Source organism: Paramisgurnus dabryanus, chromosome 14 (assembly GCF_030506205.2).
Source record: "Paramisgurnus dabryanus chromosome 14, PD_genome_1.1, whole genome shotgun sequence".
NCBI lineage: Eukaryota > Metazoa > Chordata > Actinopteri > Cypriniformes > Cobitidae > Paramisgurnus > Paramisgurnus dabryanus.
Genome location: NC_133350.1, coordinates 34,785,117 through 34,805,985, shown reverse-complemented (window position 1 = coordinate 34,805,985; position 20,869 = coordinate 34,785,117). Strand labels below are relative to the sequence as shown.

The 20,869-nt window shown below is 42.5% G+C and overlaps 1 protein-coding gene and 1 long non-coding RNA gene across 3 annotated transcripts in view; one reads left to right on the top strand and one right to left on the bottom strand.

Annotated features, from left to right (window-relative positions):
- Nucleotides 1-20,869, top strand: part of LOC135758142 (A-type voltage-gated potassium channel KCND3-like) — a 316,405-nt gene that overhangs the window by 202,518 nt on the left and 93,018 nt on the right. The window lies entirely within an intron of this gene.
- On the bottom strand, nucleotides 394-3,512 carry LOC135758145 (uncharacterized). 2 transcript variants are annotated; one of them, XR_010536449.2, is made up of 5 exons: nucleotides 3,322-3,512; nucleotides 2,692-2,739; nucleotides 2,274-2,342; nucleotides 1,228-1,344; nucleotides 394-537 (listed from the first exon to the last, which is right to left on the bottom strand). It is a non-coding gene; the product is annotated as an uncharacterized lncRNA (long non-coding RNA). The 2 variants fall into 2 exon arrangements; XR_010536448.2 differs by lacking the exon at nucleotides 3,322-3,512 and having other exon boundaries at nucleotides 2,692-2,800.

Sequence of the window (20,869 nt, the reverse complement as noted above, 5' to 3'; positions counted from 1 at the left end):
TATTCCTAATGACCACACTGTAAAAAATTTCGCTGTAATTTTACGGTAAAGTACTGGCAGCTGGGGTTCCAGCAGATAACCGTAATTTTACGGTTTCATTACCGTATTCTAAATTACGGCTGTTCTGTAAATTAATTGTAAAATACCGCAAGCCTGTTTTAGCGGTGTACCGTAATCCTACGGTTTCATTACCGTATTCTAAATTACGGTTGTTCTTTAAATTTACGGTAAAATACTGGCAGCAGGGTTTCCAGCTGCATACTGTAATCCTACTGTTTAATTACCGTATTCTAAATTGCTGCTTTGTAATTAAATATTAGAATGGCAAAGATAAGATGAGGAACCATAAAATTACCAAATAGGTTTGTGCAAAAATAACCCAGTCTATAGACAATATTTAAACAAATTCAAGTTTATTATAATTTTTACACATCAATTTTGAGGTCATTGAAAAAACTTTTGTAAAAACTTGGGAAAAATGGGCCAGGAACATTCCACAAAAAGTGACTAGCTCTTAACAGGAACAGGTCAGGTAGTCTGAAAGATAAACATTAAAAAAAACTTTGTAAGCAGTGTGTTTAAAGTAAATTTAACACTACACGTGGCAGTAATAGTGTGTCTCTCATCATTTACTCACGCTTATGTTGTTACAAACCTGATTAAATATTTTTGTTCCGATGAACATGAAGGAATATATTTTGAGAAATGTTTGTAGACAAACCGTTCATGAGCCCCATTCACTTCCATAGTATTCTTGTTTCCTACTATGGAAGTGAGTGGGGCTCATGAACGGTTTGTTTACAAACATAACTCAAAATATATTCCTTCGTGAGTGCAAAAGTGAGTACACCCTAAGTGATTCCGGTAATGATGCCATCTTGGACTCAAGAGTAACTGCACAACATACCCATGTCAACGAGTGCTCACTACGTTAAAACTCGTGTGAATCATGTGAGTCCAAGATGGTGCCGTTACCGGAAGCTAGTTAATACAGTTTATAAAGTTTAAAATATATTTCTTACACAATCATAACCATTACCCCAGAAGACCTTTATTAACCTATTGGAGCCGTGTGGATTACCTCTGTGAAGGATGAATGCACTTTTTTGGGGTTAAAAGTCAGAAAATGTTCCCTGATCCCTGGACATTTACTTAAATAACTCTAGCATCGGCTCGAAGTTAAAGCTATAGTTCATCTTAAAATTATTTTTATGTTTATCAGCTTACCCCCAGGCCATCCAAGATGTAGGTGACTTTGTTTCTCCAGTGGAACACAAATGTAGATTTTTGAGTCCAACCGTTTCAGTCTGTCAGTTGTATAATGCAAGCTGATGGTAACAAAATCTGATAGAGAAAAAAGAACATGCACAGACAAATACAAATTAAACCATGTGGCTTATGACAACACATTCATATACTAAGAAATGAAACAATTGGTTTGTGTGAATAACCGAACAGTATTTATATAATTTTTTTAACCTCAAATGGCACTTTTCCATTGCATAGTACCCCACGGTTTGGTTTAGTTTGGGTCGGGTCAGCTTACTTTTGGGAGCTTTTCCACTGGGTGCAGTGCGTAGTACCCGATACTTTTTTCGTACCACCTCGGTTGGGGTTCCAAGCAACCCGAGCTGATACCAAACGTGACGCGAAAACATGAGCACGTCAGCATTATATATGCTTAAATGCAACTTCAATGAGGCTCAGCGCAGCGCATTCGACTGACGCCACGAGTCGGGTGTTTATACAGAAACTGTCATGTGAGACATAGGTAGTGATAATCGCGATGTGCAAACATCTATTTGTGGTGGCCAATTTTAATTTTGTGGTGGACTGAGAAATAAATAAATGTATGGGAATGTACAGCGACGCTCTCACTTGTATGATGTCACAGCAGTAAGTAGCGCAAATATAACGACACGCCTATAATCCCTCCCACTCCGAAGTGTTACTAAACTCGATGGAAAAGCTAACCACACCAAAGTGAGATGAGATGACCCGACCCAAACTAAACTAAACCGTGGAGTACTATGCAATGGAAAAGTGCCATAATACAACACTATCCCCAGAGCAATACGCGCATTCACATTACCTTCTTATTCATCTAATGTTTAATGTTTGCCCCCTACTGTATCGGGTGCACAGCATGAGGGCACATATACACTATATGGGGCTCCCAATACAGTAGGTGGTGGTATGCACCTATGAAGTTGTTTCGCTACCTGCTATTAAACATCGCAGTGAGCACATTTCTCATGATGATGACGACTCACCTGGAGTGTTTTTTTGTAGATCTAGTCTCGAATAAGCCATGTGACATGGAACCAGCATTTGCAGACATACTGTTAGGAAAGGTAAAAACTGAAGTTAATATCAAGTTAGACACCTGCGTCCATATTTATCAAGCTTCTCAAAATTGAACAACATGAGTCTGAGTAAATGATAACATAATGTTTATTTTTGCGTGAACTATCCCTTTAAGTTTGAAAGTGATTTGATTTGTGTGAATGAGCTGTGTTCTGACTTCGCTCATACTGTACATCAAGTCAAAGTGTGGTCTGACTATTTCATTAGTTATTGCAATTTCATTTATCCATTGCATTATAAAGACCAACATGCTATTTCACTTTTGAGCACTTGACTTGTGTTTGATTCTGGTGGCTGTGCAAATATAAACCAAGTAATACTTACTCTTGTCTTTAGCCAATATAAAACATCAAGACACACCAAGAAAGGGATCTGAAAGAAGTAACCATAAATATACGACAGTTATTAATTCAGAATGGCCTTTAACTCGTTTAAGTTTACTGTAAAACGGTAACATTGTTTTTCATAAGAGGGACCTGTTGAACAAATCCCATATTGCAATACTTGTAGTTAACCTGCGTTATAATTAACTAAACGATGTCAAATACATTTAACAACAAGCACAACACATTTTTTTAAAAGATAAAAAAAACAAATAAGTTAAAAGATCTCCACTAACGTAAACTCACGAGCTAAGTCAATCTAGGCGGGAGCTGAACTAAGCCCACATTGCAATACTTGGAGAAAACTTGCGTTATAATTAACTTAACTATGTTAAATACTTTTAAGAACATGCATAACACATTTTTATAGAAGATATAAAGACAAATAAAAGATCTCCATTAGCTCACAGCTGCGCCGAGCTCAGCTCACCCCACTCAGCGCTCGAACGACACGAACCAACGGTCAACATCAAGGTTTATTATATTAGACATATCGAAATACACTGACAACTGAATAAACATCACTGTGAACTAATTTCAGTAAAGTAACCACGAATGTAAAGAAACTTACCTCATAATACCACCGAAACACTCGTCTAAGGAGGACAGCGGTTAATCCAGATTGCGCGTCTCCTGGTTTGAATAATCACGTGATCAAAGCATTCGGTATACGGACACGCGCCTTACGCGCCTCCGCCAATAATAACATAATAAAAGTAAATAAAGATATAAAAGATGAAAGTAAAGTGCTTCTTCCAGTGCTGCTTCCAAGAAAGAAAGTTGCCTGTTTAGAGCCAACATAGAATATTTATTTAATAAAACAGAAATATTAATCGACTTTTAATCAAACTAAAGGTTTCATTATCGTGGAGTGTGTCCTCAATATTATTATTTTTTGTTTACTGTAGTAAAACCATGTTTTGCCAATCAATAAAGCAAGACAACATGGTTAATTTTCATAAGGGTCCCCGATTAAAGGTATGATGTAGGAACACATCTAGGATTTTAACTGTTCTTTGCTAGAAGTTAACTTTGAATTGGAACAGTACTTGGCCATCTACTGATGACGTTTCAAAATTATTCAGTCTTTATAATACAAGTCCAGACATAAAATGCATATTAATAAGTGGCCAACACATACCACTCAGTAATTTCAGTGCAGTTCCTCCCCCACGCTCACCACTCATGCAACCATTTACGGCAAGAAACTGTAAATTTATAAAACAGTTCAGTACCGTAAAATTAGGCCGTAAATTAACGGTAATTTTTTACAGTGCAACACAAGTCTTCTGCATCCTGACATGGTTTGAAATCTATAGGTATTTGATTCTTTGGTTTTCTGATGTATTAAAATTCATATATGTAGAGCAGGGAAATAAGAAGCTTTTTTTCCTGGGGTGCATGCCCTAGAAAATACTTTTATGGACCTCGGTATTTATAAAATCATGCAATGCGGCGTGTTTGTCTTTACAGTTATGAAATTTATTATTTTAAACACACATTTCACAAAGTATATATTGTAAGTGTAAATATTCATAAACTCGGAGGCGTTTTTCTAAAGAATAATGTTAAAACTTTATTGGTGGTGCCGTGGTGTTTGAGAATAATTCCTCTTTCATATGTAACGCATTTTAGCGCAATATAAATTTATCATGTTGTTATTCTTAATATATAAGAATACTAATATATTTTTTATATATATATATATATATATATATATATATATATATATATATATATATATATATAAAGATGCTTAGTACAATAGTTTTGCCTCATAGAAGTTTCTGTAATAAATCATTAAATCAATCACAAAACGTGTTGACAGTGGCAAATAAAATGCTTGTTAATTTAAACAAGGCAGAAAGGTGTATAAAACCGCTTTAATTAACAATATCTGAACTGTGCTCTTTTGCACACTTCTAATTTTCTCATGTCATAATTTATAATTATTAATTAGATTTAATATAAATAAGTTTTGAAAAGTGTTGCATGCGAACGGGTAAGATATCTGGAAGGCGATGCGGCGTGTTTGTCTCTACAGCCACATGTTATAAAATTGATTATTTTACACACAAATTTCACAAAGTACATATTGTAAGTGTAAATATTCATAAACTCAACATTTCGGAGGTGTTTTTCGTCCGCAAAAGGCACAGTTCTCTGTTCGCTATTTTATTAGAGTAACCAACGTCTTAATAATAACCCCATATCATTATAGATACAAATATCTGTTCTATTTCTAGTCAATTATTTTGGTTTGACCAACTAAAAAAACACATAAGTGACATTAAGACATTTTATTAAGTTACTTTAATAAATTGTTTTAGTGATATTCTATTTTACAATAATATTTTTTACAATTATGAATTACGTAGAAACACTGACTGCATATGCGCAAGAAAGGTAGCCTATTATTAAAGATTTTATAAATATAAATATGTAAAAACGAAATAAAAAAGATATCATATGCCAACTGTACAGGTTTAAACGCCTTTTTTCTAAAGAATAATTTTTAAACTTTATTGGTAGTGGTTGAGAAGAATTCCTCTTTCCATGTAAAGCATTTTAGCGCAGTATAAATGTATCATATTGTTATTCTTAAAATATAAGAATACTACTATATTTTTTACAACATTTTTAACTTTAAAACATGTCGTTTTTATACCACATTAATCTCTTTAAAATATTGATACTTTTAGAAAAACTGACAATTATAAATATTATGAACAAACAATGAAACGGTGTCAAAATTCGACAACACAAATAATTAAGATATTCATTGTAAATAGAGTCGCATTTAGGCTCACACTAAATTCTCTGTTGCACTTACTATAAATTCGCATTGCATGTACATCTTAATAGTTGTATGCGCTGTTATGCTGGCAAGAAGGGGTTGACATATCACTTTGCTGTTTTAATACAGTAGCAATGTAAAATATTCAGCAATGCCCTTATTAACTTCTGGAAACAATGGCAATGACAATGATTTTATGCACCACCTGGTGGATATTCTGTGAAGCGAAACACATTTAGGGAAAAGAGAAAGTAGCCGAAAGCACTTGCAGAATGCTGCGAGACTCTGCGAGACAAATTGGCGAATGCCGCGGGAGAAAACGCGCGTTTTTAAAGGCCACATCTGTATGTAATTCAGGGCCAGCAGCGACCTGGACAACCGGTGTACACGATCCGCCCCGAAGGGAAGGCTGGACCGAACCGAGTGGTGCATCGCAACATGATCCAGCCCTGTCCAAACTACCCTAGCCCCGTAGAAGAGGCTCCTAAGGAGCCGGTGCCCGTAGCCCCGTGGATTGGGGGATGGGCTGTGATCCCACGAAGCCCTGTGAATGTGCCTAGAACGGATTGGCGGGGGAGGATGTCACGGGGTGACTTTCTGAGGGCGGAACTAAGATGTGGGAGATTGGTTCCGCCCAGACCGTAAAGTGCAAACACCGGCACTTCCGGGAACTCCGGGAGGGAAAATTAGGTTTGATCAGGCACAGGTGTGGTAGGCGAATGTGGCGATCACGGATTGGACAACAGAGAGAAGCGGAGGAGGATATCAAGGGCTTCTGAAGTTGCAAACGAGGCAGTTCGTTCTAGCCGATCCGGTGAGAGGAAGTGGAGTGTCTGCGCGAGCGCAGTATTGTGAAGGTGGAGGAATAACGAGTGACTGGGTGAAGAAGAATATAGGGACACAAGAGATTGGGCTGAGTATTTATACTTTTCAATGATGATGTGTGAAACAACGTGTGCAAACAAGTGATATGTTCTGAGTGTGTGCAACAGGAATACTCACCAAAAGCGTCTCCGAAGGAGGATTTCTGGTGTCAGGAAAACCGAAGGAAAGAGGATTCAGCTGACCACTGGGAGGAGAAAGAGACAAAAGGAGAGTATTAGTGTGTGCTTGTAAGTACCTCTGAACATCTTTGAAAGCTACATCTTATGGGAGAGTGAATCACGCAGCAAATATTGTGAGTTCTAGTCCTCGCAGGTGAACGGCCCAACGTGGAAGAGAGTAAATGGTATACAATATAGACCCGTTTGCCACTGAACCTGCATTAACGACGACAGTGGGGCTTTAGGCCTTAGTCAAACGGGTCGTCAGGTTTCACTTTCTCTTAAAGATCGGAAGGTGACCCTTATTTACCATATATACCCTCACATTGGGCCCCCAATTTGCTAAATCCTCAACTGTGGATAACATAATTATGCCGCAATATTTAGTCTGTCTGGAACTAAGCTGAGTTAAACCACATCACTGTGTGACACTTCAATACATATGAACGGCTGCTACGCTAATACGATTTTGTTCTTTCTCTCCCTGTCTCGTCCTCGACCCGAGGACGAGACAAACAGACCCAGTCACGGTAGATGTGAAAGTCGGCAAACCTCTAATCTACTGGCCGTCCTTCAACGTTATGCCCAGCTGATACCTGACCAACGATCACCGGCAGAACCGCTTCATCTCCGCTAAATCTCCATTTCCGTTCTCCCAAGGGTTTTTCCCTCCTAGGACTTATTTTTCCTCGGATAAAAGCCCGGGGTTTTTTTTTCTCCTAGGGGGTTTTTCACCCCGGGGAGGCAGCCTTTTTGGGCTTTACCTAGCTTCCTCTTCTATACGTTGCTTTAGTAATACGTGCAATTATAATATTGAGTCATAGCCGCAGCAAATTTAACTGCTCATGCTATCATGTATTCTGTTGTGCTATCTGTCGTTTTCTGTGCTTTTCACTGCTTCTATTTATGTAAAGCTGCTTTGAAACAATTGACTTTTGTGAAAAGCGCTATATAAAAAAAAAAAAAAAAAAAAAAAGTTATGGGCGAGCCGGAAGTCGCGAGTAGAGGAAGAGACAGGGGTGTCAAGATGGCGACGGCTGTAGCTCGATCTTCATCGAAGTCAGCGGCCAGTGAATTCCAGGACAAACCCCAGTCAGTCGATGGTCGTGACCTTATTTCACTAAAGTGTGTGGAGTGCAGTGGGTGATTCCATGTCCTTGTCGTGAGTGTGTACACTTGAGAAGGTTTGCAGTGCTATGCTGTGCTTGTGTCGTCAGTGACCGCCTCTAGGCTGAAGTGAGTCTTGGGAGAGTAAGTGGAGGTCGAAATCTGCCCTATCTGACCCCCTGTATGTACATCCGGTAAGGGCGATCTGCATCGAAGCCCTGTGAATTCCATTATCTTTATTAAGTAAATTAATAAAGCTTGTTTTAATTATACATATCTTCTCTCTTGTGTCTGGTCATTGGGGTGTCTTTGGGAGCTCCTCGAGGAGAAAACTAGGAAGGGGCGTGACTCGCAACATCTGTGGTCCGCTCCGTCCTGTGACACTTACACAAACCTGCAGTTCAGTTGTTTTAACTACCAAGCAACTAACTATACCTATACAACTACCTAGGCAATATTAAACAATCAACAGTTTAATGCAACATTTATCTGTAAAACATGACCGTATTCAGTACTCTGATTTGCTGATGTGATGCTCAACTTAATCACTTTGAGACACTAAAGAGAAACCACAAATTTTTTGGCAGCATGTGACAATGTGAGGTGCTTCATTAGATCAGAATTACTTGCTACAGACGTGTAGAGACTCTTTTTTCATGGGCATAAGTTGCACGTTACATAATCATTCTTGCCTTTCACTTCAACGATGGAAAAGTAACGTTTGTGATTTTTATACTTTATGTTTGCGTCCGCTACCTTTGTTTTGAGCTCGTTGTACTTGCCATCGCTCTGTTGTTGCGGGTTTGTGCGACTGCAGCGCTAGAACCGGGCTGCATGTGAGTGCCTTGGATAGGGCGATGCATGCTTTCACAGCAGTTTTCAAAAGTCTCCAACCACGCTAGAAAAGATTGCTAGATTTGTCCTGGTCGCTTTTTTAATAAAGTCGCTGAAGGGGTCTTAAAAAGTTTCTTAATCTAGTGACAAAGTCACCAAGTTGGCAAGACTGCGCAGACTTTTTTTATACTGTTGAGACTTTCTGCTTGGACTGTGCGTGCTTGTCTTTGACCGGGTAATGAACTCTGCTGCCTCTGGTTGGCTAACGATGGAAATTAAGCCAATCATCATCAGCTATGTGGTTGTCCCACCTCCTCTAAGACGCACACACACGAATCATCATCAGATATGTGTCTCCCACCCCCAAACACATGCACACTAGAGAACATTGCCTTTCTGGCTAAAAGAGCCTACTCGGGTATATATTATGTATATTAGGATACCAGCGCTGGGGTGGCATATGGGGTGGCAATGCTTTTTTTAGGGTGGCAACTGCCACCCCGGTAGATCCGCCCCTGCAGTACAGCCAGTTGCGTTATGGCAAATAAATCCCTTCAAGGTGCTATCACGCGATAATTGGCTGTACATTTACCCTTATTTAACTGTGATCAATACTTAGGGGAACACTAAATTTGTAATATATCTCAACTATATTATTAATCAAATGTATAAATGTATTGATAATAACTCTGCCTATACGCAGAGTACCTATGTAGGGCTATGTCTATTTTATAAATAGACTATGTTGTATAATTTGTCTATGTAGGGCACCAACTTGCCCGAGGGGCACCATCTCGGTTGCTCAGAAAATAAAAATGCTTAATTCTGTATAAATACAAATCACAAATATAGCTGCAAAGCAGCGATACCGGGGTCAAGCCAAAAAGGGCACAGAATGAAGTATCAGTAATGACTGTCATGATTTTAGATCTAAGTTTTCAGTAGATTAAGGCAAAAATGGCAATTTTTTAAATCTTGAGACTACTAGGTGGCTCTGCACCGAAACAATAGATGGTGCCTCGGGTCATGATTGTGATGACACCCACCAAATTTGATATACATATGATTAAGCAATGTTAAGATATAGCCTCAAATTACTTGACCACTGGGGGCACTGCACCGAAACAATAGATGGTGCCTCAGGTCATGATTGTGATGACACCCACCAAATATGGTGTACACACAATAAAGCAATCTGGAGATAAAACCTCAAAACTCTTAACCACTAGGGGGCACTGAAAAGTTTACAAGGGCATTCAAAAAATGTCGCTAATGAAATAGCCGCTGTAACAAAAAATTCCATGCACCCTCAGTTAATGACATTTACAAGTTGTGAAACATTCACCTATTCATACAGTGTCACCCATGCAGCTCATCAGGAGCAGTTGGGGTGTAGATGTCTCGCTCAAAGATACCTAAACACTTGGTCAGGTGGAGCTGGGGTTTGAACCACCAACCTTCCGATTTGTAAATAACTTACACTAACCACTGAACCACTGGAAATATGCCCATTAATGTGCAAAACTTTTGCGAAGATATAGCCTCAAATCCATTTCGGCGTGCTCGTACATCATATTTGTTGATGCGCTATACAATAACTGATTGGTCTATCAAAATCGTTTTATGACTTTTTGTCTAGAGTCTAGATTGTGTGTACCAAATCCAAACCAATCAACCGAACCCTGTAGGAGGAGATTGCTTCAAGGCATGCCTCAAGGAATCTATCAATAGCAATTTCATGATTTTAGACTAAATTTTGCAGTAGTTATAAGCAGAAAAAGTTTCTTTTCAAATCTCGTGACAACTAGGTGGCCCTGTGACAAACCGTTCCATGCACCCTCAGTGACTTTTATGACATATAACAGTTGGGGTTAGATGTCTCGCTCATGGACACCTCAACACTTGGTCAGGTGGAGCTGGGGTTTGAACCACCAACCTACAGATTCGTAGACAATCTACACCAGGGATGGGCAACTTTGATAAGGACGAGGGCCAGCATTTTTCTCATTTATACCAAGGGGGCCAGAACCACACGCACAATTTACATCACTCTTAATTTTCTTAATTAAAAAAACCACACTATACAATGAACCGGTCTTTAAAGATTTTAACTATTAAACTTGGCAACTATGCTAATTCTAAATCATAACTTTATTTTCAGTGGACAAAGCATTTTTAAAATAAAACTTCTTAACTGCATTGCTTTAACATCTGTAACAAACAAGGCACTTTTAAATTAGTATAGAGGAGTTTCTCATCCTGCCCTCAGAGAACAAAATTATTTAAAATAAATATACATAATAATAATAATAAACAATACATACATTCAAAACAAAATATATAAAATTTTTAATAACAATGTATTTTACCTTTCAAATCTAAGAGTAAATCTGGCTCGAGTCCGATCCGTCACCCAAACCAGTGGCATTGTTTTGAACCCGACTGGACCCAAATGTAAACTGACGTGTGTGCAGTCTGCAGTCTGCAGCCCCGGTGGGCTCGCAACCAATTTGGCGAGCTGCTCCATTTGTTTATATGACGATGACACCAATGTAACCGCTAAAATGTACATTTAAAATGATCTGACATGTCTGTCTCAACGAAAATTTACCTATCGCCAGCCACACAATGTCACAATTAAGCGCTCTTGGCAAACAGAGGAGAGGTTTGAAAAGGACATTAACACACACATTAACACACATAGTTCAGGGCTTCTCGGGTCCGTTCGGCAAAAACACATTCATTTTAAATAACCAGAGACCCGATTATTGTACCCGACCTGTGTCCAAGGCACGCATGAAACATTTAGACCCGAACCTTATCAGGTCTCGGCCTTGGGTCTGACCTTGGGTTTTCGGACCCCGTGAAGACCTCTTCTTCACATAAGCCCAAACACGGGACTATGCTTACTGTGACGATCCGCAGGACCTAGCGCCCCCTCCTGGTTGGGAGGTTTTAAGTCCTAATACAAAAATCATAATTTTAAAAGTATTTGATTAAGTATAATATGGTCCAGCGGGCCGTATTAAAATTTACCCCGGGCTGTGTGCGGCCCTCGGGCCGCCAGTTGCCCATCCCTGATCTACACTAACCACTGAACCACTGGCAATACGCACATTAATGTGCAAAACTTTTGCGAAGATATAGCCTCAAATTCGTAATTTTAAAATCAAGTTAGCATTAGATATAAGCAAAAATAGCAATTTTTTAAAATCTCGTGAACACTAGGTGGCGCTGTGACAAAACTGTGCATGCACCCTCATGTCGTGACTGCCATTAAAACTACTTTGGCGAAGATACAGCCTCAAATCCGTTTGTTCGCGCTCTACGTAAAATTTAATGGCGCGGTATACGGAAACGGATTGGTGAATCGACACAAATTCCATAACTTTTTGCCATTAGTGTCTCTAGATGCTACACACCCATTCTTTACGCAAATTGGACAAAAGCTCTAGGACGAGTTCGAAAAAGTAGATTTTACAAACAATTCAAAATATCGAAATAATTAACATAACGGAAATGACGTCATATGGTGCAATCGAATCGGCATGAGCCAAGGAATCAGAAGAAACAAGAATTGTGTTTCTATGACGTATGGGTCAGCAGTTATAACCAAAGATGTAAGTGAAAATTTGGACTGTTGGTGGCGCTATCGGGTTTGACATAGACACTCCAAATTTGGTGTGGGGACTATTTGGAATGTCCTCTTCGAGTGTGCCAAATTTCATAACTTTCCTACAAAAACAGTTAAAATTCAAAATGGCCGACCCCCAAAGTGGCCGACCGAAAACCATTTGGTATCATTTGACTCGGCATGACTCACGGAATCTAACAATAGCACTTTTATAATTTTAGACTCAAGTTTGCAGTAGTTATAAGCAAAAATAGCCATCTTTCAAATCTCGTGAACACTAGGTGGCGCTGTGACGAAACTGGGCACGAATCCTCAGGTCTCCACACTCAAATGAGTGTCACTAGATTCTACACACCCATTATTTACGCAAATTGGACACAAGCTCTAGGACGAGTTCGAAAAAGTAGGTTTTACAAACAATTCAAAATATCGAAATAATAAGAATAACGGAAATGACGTCATATCAAATTGGCATGAGCCAAGGAATCAGAAGAATCAAGAATTGCGTTTCTATGACGTACAGGTCAGCAGTTATAACCAAAAATGTAAGTGAAAATTTGGACTGTTGGTGGCGCTATTGGGTTTGACATGGACACTCCAAATTTGGTGTGTTGAGTATATGGAATGTCCTCTTTGAGTGTGCCAAATTTCATAACTTTCCTACGTACGGTTCTATGGGCTGCCATAGACGCAATGGCGGAAGAAGAAGAATAATAGATAATAATAATAATAATAATAAGAAGAAGAAAACGTCTCGGTTACGGATGTAAACCTCGTTCCCTGAATGAGGGAACGGAGACGTCACGTCGTGACCGACGAATTGGGAACTCACTTAGAGAAACCAATCTGCTTCGAATACTACTAAAATGCCAATGAACTTGGCATTGAGATATTTGCATAATGCTGGCACCGCCCCGCCAGGTGCGTATATAAGCAGCAGGTGCAAATAGGGAAATTAGCTTCTTTTTCGCTGAGAAAGCCGGAAAGTGTGACCGGCCGTAACAGCAGGTTGCAGCACCAGTGGCGACGGGACGTGACGTCTCCGTTCCCTCCTTCAGGGAACGAGGGTGACATCCGTAACCGAGACGTTCCCTTTCAGTCGGTCACTACGACGTCACGTCGTGACCGACGAATTGGGAATCCCTACCAAAACGCGACTAGGGGCTGACCTCTTCCAGTGTCTGCAGAAAACCCCTCCAAATCCCCTTAGGGAATGGAGAAATAGGATAGGGCAGAAAGGCCGGGCACTAGATGTTCCTTTAGCCCCACAGAGTGCCAGCGACTGGGAAGCGCCCTACCTGAGCGGGATAGGAATGCTGCGGAAGCCACCGCCCCTCTTAAGGGCTAATGGTGGATGATAAAAATAAAGACAGCCGTGGCTGTGTAAACAAAGCAGTGCTCTGCTAAGGGAAACGTGGGCTGGTAGGATTAACCCCACGGAAAAATACTCACAAAGGAACCCGGTGGGACACAATGTGGAGCCCGAGCCAAACATGTAGGTTCGCGAGGATACAGCTAGTGAAAGGCTGACAGCCAATGCTCCGCAACAAAGGCTGCCAAGGCAACGGAGGAAGAACATTTCAAACCATTACGCATTTTTGCTCTGAAGGCCTTCCATACTGAAACAGTTATGAAGCATCAGTTGGAGGCTGCAAGCCGACCTGCGAGACTGCACAACAAAGCCATGGTTGGGTCTGCCTCCTCCGGGGGCAGCGCTTGCAAGCTCACCACCTGATCTCTGAAGGGAGTGGTGGGATCTTTGGGCACGTAGCCTGGTCTGGGTCTCAGTGAGACAGCAGGACCAAACTAAAGGCACGAATCGTCAACAGAGAATGCATGTAAATCCCCTACTCTCTTCATGGGGGCCAATGCTAGCAGGGTCAGAGTTTTCATTGATAAAAAACTTCAGACTCGCAGACTGCAAAGGCTCAAATGGGGGACCTGTAGGCTTCAGCACCATGGACAGGTCTCAGGATGAAAGAGGGAGGGCTCGAGGGGTTTAGCCTGCGAGCGCCTCTTAAAATGTAATAACCAAATCATGCTGGCTAACTGATCTGCCGTTGATAAGTGAGTGATGAGCAGAAATAGCGGCGATATCAACTTTAATGGTGGAGGGACAGCCTACCATCTAACCTATGTAGAAGATATAAAAGCACAATGTTAATGGGCATTCTCTGGGGTCCTCGCGTTGCGAAGAGCACCGGGTGACGAAAAAGGTTTCATTAAGCGCGTAAGCCCGTCTTGTGGACGGTGCTCGAACCGCGTCGATGGTGTTAGATACCGGCTGCGATAAATCACCTAAACCTTGAGCGCGCTCAACAACCATACATGGAGATCCCACAGGTCGGGGCGCGAGTGCCAAATGTGCCCCTTCCTTGAGAAAGAAAGTCCTTCCTCAGGGGAATACGCCAGGGAGGGCTGTCGCAAGGAGTATTAACTATGAAACCCAATTCCTGGTCGTCCAGTACGGACGATTAATAAAGGGCTATCCTCGTCCTGCCTGACTTTGCACAGTGTCTGTGCGATTAAGCTCACTGGAAGGAATGCGTAATTGCGCATCCCCCGCGGCCAGCTGTGTGCCAACGCATCCACGGCGAGGCTGCCCTCGGTTAGTGAATAAAATAGGCGACAGTGGGTATCGTCCGGCGACGCAAACAGATATATCTACGCACGACCGAACTTCTTCCAAATTAGCTGGACCGTCTGGGGGTGGAGTCGCCATTCGCCGGGGCGCGCAGCTCGAGAAAGCGCGTCTGCCGCTGAATTGAGCGTACCCGGGATGTAAATGGCACGAAGGGACCTCAGATGCTTCTGACTCCAAAGGAGGAGATGACGAGCGAGATTCGACAGTTGACGAGAGCGCAAAACCGCCTTAACGGTAGATAACGCAACAGTCGCAATGTTGTCGGTGTCGGCTAATACATCCTTCCCTCGCATCTCCATAGCGGAGCGTACAAGTCCCAGATATACAGCGCACCGCTCGCGGCAGTTGGGGTGCTATGCACACCCCTGAGACTGCAAGCCCGTCATACGTGGCTGATCATCCCCTGCTGAGGACATCGCATTCTACAGAATGCCAGGAGACCCAGAAATGCTGGGTCTACTACGGGGTAAAATTGAAATGACACGTCGGTGTAATGTTTACACGGTGCATGCCGGTGCGCCACGCTCTCCTCGAGACTCGTAAAGCCAACGCTGAAGCGGTCTCATATGAAGCAGCTCGAGCACTGTCACAGCTGCAGCTGCTGCCATATGTCCAGGAGCTTCTGAAATTGTTTCAGAGGGACCGCGTACTTCCCTCGAATTAAACCGAGGCAAGTCAGAACTGACTGGTTGCGCGCTCTTGTAAAACACGCCAATTAGTCGATCGAGTCTTTTTCCATACTGAGAAAAAGGATCCTCTGCAAGGGGCAAAGTTGTTTTTTCCCAGTTGACCTGATGACTTAAACGAGCGAGATGCCGAAGCATTCACTCTCTGTGTTCGCGCACGTCTGCCAAGAACGGGCTATTACAAGTCGACGTAAATATAAGCAGAATGCGAACAACGCTCTCTCTCTGAGATTTTAATGCCGTGACTAGCACTTTCATGGAGACACGGGGAGAGAGAGACAGCTCGAATGGTGTACTTAGTATTAATATGCCCACCCCACGACGCAGAGCGAAAAAACGGTCTAAGGCGAGGGGAGATGGACACATGAAGTACACGTCTTATAGGTCTAAGGCTGCAAACCAATCTGAATATTGAAATACGAGCCTCGGCGTTATCATCCTAAAGGATAACCTTTGTAGAGCCGGTGCGTAAATAAAATTGATCATAACCCGCCGCGTATTTTGGGTACTATGAGATAAAGGCTGGAAAAACCCTATCATCATCTCGGTAAGAGGGACCGGCTCGATCCTTCGCCAGCAGGACATCGACTTTTGCACGGAGTACATGTGCGTCGGACGCTTTCACTGTAGTGAAACGAAAGCCCGAGAATTTTGGGGGGGTGCTGGTAATTGTATTTCGTAACCGAGGCGGATCGTGCGTCTGCTGTGACAGCATAAACATCTACAGTATGTGTGTGTGACACTGACCTGAGCCCGGTGAGAGTGACGGTCGTCTGGTCTCCTCTGCGAAGAGCGCAGACTCCGATGAGGGTGCTGGTGGTCCGGTCTCCTCAGTGGAGAGCTCGGACTCCTCAGGACACCCGCTGGCGATAGAGGAGAGGTAGGGTGAACTGGAGTGCCGCTCACAGCTCTCTCGATCCTCCGGAGACCTGGAGAGGGAAGAGGAATGCACTCTTATGTGTGGTTAAGTGGGTACCGGCTTAACAGCCGGTGGAACACATGCAAACCAAGAATTTTCCACCCGACCCTCTACCGGGGGGAAGGAGCGAATCACCGTCTCCTGAAGAGTGATCCTCTGCCAATCCGGGTCGCCCGTCACTGGCCACTTAAACTCCCGTTCTTAACGGGAAGCGGCTAAGCGGGCGGGGTGAGCTGCTGACGACCGGTTCCCCTGCGCTGCCGAGATGGGGTCCGAGGAGGGGAACGGAGGTGGCCGCCGCAGGACGCCGACAGCGAGAGGCAGACTGAGGAGCCGGCGTGGTGGACCAAGGGCAGCTCTCTTTCGCTGGGGCATGACCTAGGAGATCGCCTCGGAGTCTGCGCAGTGAAGCTGTACGACTCCACGGGCTCGCCGAAGAGGCCGGTCTGTGAGACAGGAACATTCAAGAAGTTGTTCTCGTCTGCGTCCGTCATCAGCCAGACACAGCCAAAGGTGGCGATCTTGAACCACTGTGGTGGACATCGCACGACTGAAGGTCGCGGCCTCCCTCGTAAATCCTTGTCTTTGAACCTGTAGCAAAGTTATTGCGAGCAGGGCTGAAGCCGCCTTTCCGCATGCCTGATGGGCAGTGCCCGTAACTGGACGACTGTCTACAAACACGGGAGGGAAGGGTTGGGTGGTCCCTCCAGGAAGGCAGCTGCATCGCAACCCTCCGCTCCACTGAAGGGGTCCCCGCCCTTAGCGGCTCCGTTGGTGAGGGAGGTGAGGGGTGAAAGCTGAACGGCCGAGACGGCCGCAAATCACGTCAGCTCTTCATGCCGTTGGGAAAGAAAGGCACAGGAGGAGAGGACCAAGAGGCCTGAACAGCTCCGAAGTACCAATCATGTGGGCAGTACGGTTCGGGCGGAGAGGGGTTAACCTCTCCAACTCTACCGTTTCCGCCGCTCGAGCGGGCACGGCCGCCATCTCCGGGACGACTCCGCCTTGGAGGAAAAAATGGACACCCCTCTGATGCTGCAGAAGTGACGGAACCAGAAGGAGGTCCAATGGATTCGGCAGAAATCGTAGAACACGACTCTGCAGTCTCCACCGGAGCCTCAACCGGCTGAGGATGAGAAGGCCGGTAGGTGGAGGACGTATCCTCCGTCCTACTCAGCATAGTGATGCGAAGAGCGTCCTGCGAGCGCTTGACAGCCGCACCATGGCGGCGTCAGCACTGCAAAGGCGCGGACGTCGTTCCCGTAGAAACGTCAGTCGTCTCCGCAATCCAAGAGGGTTATGCTCTCACAGAGAGAACAAAAACTCTCCACGAACGCAGCCTCGGAGTGCTTGATGCCGAAGCACGAGGACAGCGCTCGTGACCGTCACTGGAACCCTTATACCTCTCGCATCCAAGATCGCACGGACGAAAAGCAATCCTGAAAAGGACGCTGATCTCTGAATATACGAGAGAGTGGGTGTCTTTAAAAAGACACAGAGCTCTCACGTATCACTCTTTAGGGAAATCACTCTTTAGGTGCTCAGCTGATGATGCGCACAGGGAGAGGCAACGAACACACAAAACTCAAAACAAAAAATATGCAGAGCAGTGGAATACTGCGAGCGTCCGCTGTGTTAGTACTGCTTGTCAATCAACTTCAGCAACCATTCCCAGAAGAGCAAGTAGCTTCTCAGTAGCAGATACTGCGGGCTTTCGAAGCGATAAAAAGCTAATTTCCCTATTTGCACCTGCTGCTTATATACGCACCTGGCGGGGCGGCGCCAGCATTATGCAAATATCTCAATGCCAAGTTCATTGGCGTTTTAGTAGTATTCGAAGCAGATTGGTCTCTCTAAGCGAGTTCCAAATTCGTCGGTCACGATGTGACGTCGTAGTGACCGACTGAAAGGGAACTAACAATCCCAATAGGGGTCTCGCCCATTCTGGGCTTGACCCCTAACAACATACATACAAACTATATGACGTTATACAGTATTTTGCCGTTAAAAAGCAGATGACACAACGTGCCATCCCCGCATCTCTGCAACCCGCCACCTGACTGCAGATGATCATATGTGTTCAATGGTGCTGCGCAAATTGATTTGCAAAAAAACATAAAAGTACAGTGAGATCGATTAGAAAGCAAGGGGAGCAGTCTGCTCTTGTGATACTTTGATATCATACGCCATCCGTTTGCACCACTGGGTAGCGAAGTATAGACCGTTTCATTGGACGTTGTTGCGGTTATGCCCCTGAACCAAGGTTAAGTTTTGTTCTGTATTTATTTATCTGTCTGGCTAGTGGCTAAAGTGATCTCTGACCTTGTTGAAATTGAAGCTAACATTGAATACATTAATTTTAGTTTGTAACGTTAGCTCAATGTAGTAGTTGATAGCGTTAGATTTGATATATGAACAAGGGTAATTAACTTGTCATTTATTTTCCTTGTTGTCAGAAATAAACTACTGTAATAGGACTTTGTTGTTATTGATTCTATGCGGAAGTCTACAGAAAGTTGTGTTTAGTCCACAAAAGCCGTTTGTTTATGTTTTTATAAAAATATATAGGTGAAAAAAATTGTATTTGAAATTTTATAAAATTTATATTTTTGGGCCTTTTTTGTATATTTTGAAATATACAAAAAAGCCTAACGTTTTAACGTAGTTATGTTCATGGTTTTTTTTTGGGGGGGGGGGGGGGAATCATGTTTTGCAGTCCGTCAATAAAGGCCTTTGTCTGATTTTGGTTAGCTTCTATTACGAGGGGTTTTATTACAAAATACCATATTTGAATATTAGAAAATTTTTTTTTGCTATTAGACACACACACACAAGCGTTCGCGCAAACACACACTAAGGGCCAGGTTTACTAAACGGGACAAATTAGCGAGATAGCACAATTCCATAAAAGCATAGATGGGTATTATATGTGGGTAATTTACCAAAAAATTTGCAAATTAAATCACAAAGGAGCAACATCTCATTTTCATAATGACCAACACTATCTATTAAGAGCAGCGCAAATGAGTTCAGGGTTGCAAATAAGCAGAGTTAACCACACCTTTTTAACACTAATTATCCACTGCGCGTTTTTAGTAAACCAAAATGATGGTTTGCCCTAGCGGGCAGAAGCTTTTAGTAAAACTGGCCCTAAGAGATTTTTTTCATTGTAAAAAAGATTGTGCTAAGGCCTATTTTAGGGTGTTGTTTTTCAGGCATAGGTATGAGGCCGCAGGACATATATGCATTTGAAACTATCAAATTGAGAACAAGATTTACAGGCGTTTTTGGTAAAAGGACTGGCTCTGAAATTATGTGCTGCATCATAAAACCTTAACATTAATTTCCCACAGTACTGAAATGTAGCTGCTGGGGAACACTGAAGCAGGCCTCACTTTCCCAAGTCTCAGCAGCAGCCTACTTATCTCTCTCGCTCATTCTCTTACTCTTTCTTTCGCCTGTAACCTACTTAGAGGCTTTTTTAAACCTGCCAGGGTAGGAACCCAGGAAAAGCATTCATTTCTGTCTTCAAAGCTGGAGTTAGTTTTAAGGGAGTTCCGCTTTATTAAATAGAGTGAACAGGTTCAGGAAGAGTGAGTCGGTCGGTATATACGCTGGTCACCTGTGCAGCCGTAGAGCATGGTTAAGTTTGTTTATTAACATGAAAATCCTGTATGGTGCTACCTCAGGGGTTTTATTGACCAATTAGTGGCAAAGAGCATTATAAAGTAAAAACACCAAAAAAATAAAATAAAAAACGTTCATATGGCTTCTATTTTCCAAGTAAACAAATAATTTTTCCATTATGAATCCTAGTGGCTAAACATCCCAAACAATTCAAGTTTTTTACATATAATATTGTTCTAGGCTTTTCACTCACATACTGTAAATAGAAACATCTTAGCTTTTTAAAAAAAAAAGTAACGTCCATACTTTAAGGTTGCATTAGGCCATTCATTTTGAATATATGCTGGATTGTTTAACCATGGTTGAGTAAAATACAGACCAACCAAACTGTTGGGCTTACATGAAGTGTCCATATCTGACCCAATCATGAGATGATACAACACTGTTCTAGCAATACAGGAACAATACAAGAACACGTTATAGTTTGCCAGTTTAATTTCAGGTACATTAGCATTGCCGTGCCACTATTACATTGTAGCAGTTTTGCCTAATTACTCTGTATTCACTATTTTATCAAGTGTCTGACAGACTCAGACACTATTGATCGCGTTTAGCAAGCACAGCGTTAGGAACAGAGATTAGCTCAGGAGAGAGACATCCAATTAAGTGACAACAGATTTATTTGCCGAAACTTCAGTCGCTGGTGCAATTACGTCTTCCATTATAAAGTGGTTAGACATCATGCTTTATAATGGTCTTTCCACAGCATATCTAATTAGATTTGAGTAGTCTGCACCACATTTGTATCCTTTTGTTGCTATGTCAGGC